This window comes from Dermacentor silvarum, chromosome 3 (genome assembly GCF_013339745.2).
Source record: "Dermacentor silvarum isolate Dsil-2018 chromosome 3, BIME_Dsil_1.4, whole genome shotgun sequence".
NCBI classification, from domain to species: domain Eukaryota; kingdom Metazoa; phylum Arthropoda; class Arachnida; order Ixodida; family Ixodidae; genus Dermacentor; species Dermacentor silvarum.
Window position 1 is genome coordinate 135761292 of NC_051156.1, and position 3436 is coordinate 135764727.

Below are 3436 nucleotides of genomic sequence, written 5' to 3' on the forward strand. Positions count from 1 at the left end.
TGGTCAGAAAAATTTAAAGTACGAGACGTGATAGCGTCGTATTGTATTTGAATATGGGACAAAAAAAGCTGCTAAACAGCCAGGGATCTTTGAATGCTATCGCGTTCCACTCTTAAAGGCGAAGCTTAAGCGTATATATACTCCAGGTTTTGCACCTTTGGGGCTTATCTTCTCCCACAACAATAATCTGCCTTGTTTGCGTTTCTTTCTTGAAAAATCTGTGCCGCTATATACTTTCCTGTCGAGAATGCTGTGTCACGCTGATAATGCGCATGCCGCTCGTGACATACGGCGCGCGCAGTGTTAGAGAAAGGAATTTCGGACTAGATAGATGAGAATTATTGTGTGATGACAATTACTTTTGTGCTTCAGTGCATAAAACAACGTTTTGCTAAGAAAGTAAACTGGAACGCCAATGCATTTCACCGCAAAGTTCGGAATGAACATTTCGAAACTGGAGTCATCCTGAGAATTCGTTGCAAGTGGATCCGGCTTGTGAACCTCCACGGCTATAATTTTTAAATTGCAATACGGTCAATAAGGTAAATTACTTCAAAACTTAATTAGTGAATTTTATAATTAGTCGATTACGCATTTCAGTTTTTTTTTGTGCTAAGTACTGGCGTTGCAAGTAATGAACCCCATGTGGTCCAAATTTTCGGAGTCCCCCACTACGGCGTGCCTCACAATCGAATCGTGGTTTTGGCACGTAAAAACCCATATTAATTTTTAAAAAATGCTTTGTCGCGCCCGCATGTCGCACCCGCGTATAGTTATAAAGAAAAAAAAAATTCATAAACAACTTTCCCTGTCTGTGAACTTTCCTCCTCCTAGCGGGCTTCCCAGGACTGATCTGCCGCGTATAGTTAGAACAACCGTCAGAGGTGTTCAAGCGCAGCACTGCCAATGCACGTGCACTTCTCTCGTTGTTCACACATACGGTACGCCGGTACCGGTGCCTTTAAACCTTCGAAACGGCAGGCAAGGAGGGCGACACGCGGATTTGACGCAGAGCTGCATGTATAATCATTATTACAGTCAAACGGTGTCGCCAGTAGTTTACGCGCTGGTCACGATAACTTTCTTCATCGCTACTCGTTGCTTGTCCTAACACGATTAATCTCACGCGCCGCTGTTCCGTTGCTTTCATGTGCGCAGTGTACTGGTCATCGGAACCGGAGCCTTACTTTCCCGCCGATATGATCCAGAAGACCGCGACGGCTACCAGCCTCCAGTACGAGAGCAGAACGCCACGGACGAGAAGGTTAGGACTCCTTCTAAATTGTTCGCACACACAGGTACACAAAATACTTCCGGATTCACCCCTGGAATAGCTTACTAAATTTAGTGGGTAACTAGGAAATTGCCAGCAGCCTGCAAATATATATAGGCGCATCCAGATGGTGCTGATCTCAATGCTATTTACCATTGTTGTATATATGAATTTTACTCCGGAACGCACGAGAAAGCGACTTGCTAGTATACTTGGGCACAGCGCGAAAAGCTGGGGCAAGATTTGACAGCACGAGCGCAGAATAGATTAGACCAGATTAGACAGCGCTGGATTCGTGTTGCGTAGTCTTTTCGCACTGTTCCCGAGTATTCTCGTGTAGGTAGCAACTAGCAAGCTCAGTTTTCAACCAATCTGCAAAGCTGTCTACGGGAGCTCGATGTGTTTCTTCTGTATGTACACATCAAAAACATCTACCCGTAGCTAGAAAATTTTGGTGCCAAAAAAAAAGAAAAAAAAAAAAGTGCACGGCCGGAACTGTTATGGCGCCACAAATAGTACACAATAGGGATAAGAAATGTCTATACGCCCCTTCATGCTCCAGGGCGCAGTTGTTCCACACACGCCAAGAACTCCTTCATTCGGGACTTAGGTTGCATGTTATTTAATGAGAGGGTACTAGAATTCAAAAAGGGATTCATATTTGGGACACTTCCAGAAAACGGAGTTGGGCAGCACTTCACACACGCAATGGCTGCTTTGCCGAATGATTTCATAGTGGCTGCGTTGCCGAACACGAGGTCGCGGGCTCGTGTCCCGGCTGCAGTGGGCACATTCTGATGAGGGTGGAATGTGAAAGCACTCGTGTACCGTGCTTCTAGTGCATGTCAGAAATTAACGAGGTGACCGAAGTTAATCCAGAGTGTTCCACTATACGGCGTCCCTCCTAACCAAATGTGCCAGTTTGGGGACGTTACACCGCAAACGTAATTAAAGTATATAGAGGAACAGAGTGTAACATCTGGCACCGAAAAAAATAAAAAAAATATATATATATACGACTCTGACATTTCCAACTTTTCGAATGCTTCAAGCGGCAAACTTGTTGCTCGTCGCGTCGGTTAATATCATTGAACGCAGGAAGACGCATCAGCACACGAACATATGCACAAGGCAAAATCCTAGGCGCAGATTTTTCGCATATGCTTACATAAAGGTAATACACAGCGCGAGAACAAACACGGGGACGAATAGCAGGCACGAACAAGCGCTGACTTCCAACAGCTCAGATGGTCAGGGAAAGAAACTGGTGTGTGAGTAAACCGTCGGTTGCCCTATCTGACAGGGAACTCAGCTTCTTGGAATGTGAGGGCATGCGCGGCAGACCACCGTGATTGTTAGTTCTTTCGGTTTCGGTCTTTTGTTTGTTTCCTAGTCAGTGGAAGTACTTTTTTTTGTATCTGTTCCTTGACATGCACATATAAAGCATGTCTGTCAATAAAATAATCAGTTGGAAGTCAGCGCTTGTCTGTGTCTGCTATTCGTCTCCGTGTTTGTTCTCGCACTGTGTGTTACCAGTATCAATAACCAACTAGCCCAGTCAGCCACCTTAATAGCTTACATATAGACTCGCATATGCTCCCACAACACCGCACGCATGCACGTGCACACGAACACGCGAGTGTAAACGCACATACGCACAACGCACGAAGCCGACAAACAGAGCTTACGAAGACGCACTTACATAAAGGGTTGTCTTTAACGCCCTGAAAGTCCCCCTGGCACCTAGTGGACATCTCCATTTCGTCTGCTGTGAAGTTCTGTTTGGCTAGGCTGGGGTGCGCTCCTGCTCGCGCTACGCGCCACAGCAATCAGCATTTCAGCAGCAGACGAAACGAAACGTGTCTACTAGGTGGACTCTTACAGAATACCTCCCCTGCACTGACACAACTAAGCTTCTCCTTATATATAGTTATCCGCCATGTTTACAAATGCTGCATTGTAAGACCCCGAGAGCGGCCTTCTAGTGATAAAAGGAGGAGAGGTTGGCTAGGACTGAAGAGATGGCTCGCTGTCCTCATGTACGGTCTTGTGCTTGCAGGTGAAACTGCTGTACAAGGAAGGGCTCTCCGGCCACGTGCTCGCCTCTCTGCCCTTCGTGCTGATGATGGGAATGCCTCTGCCGGGTTCGCGTACAGGGTCTCC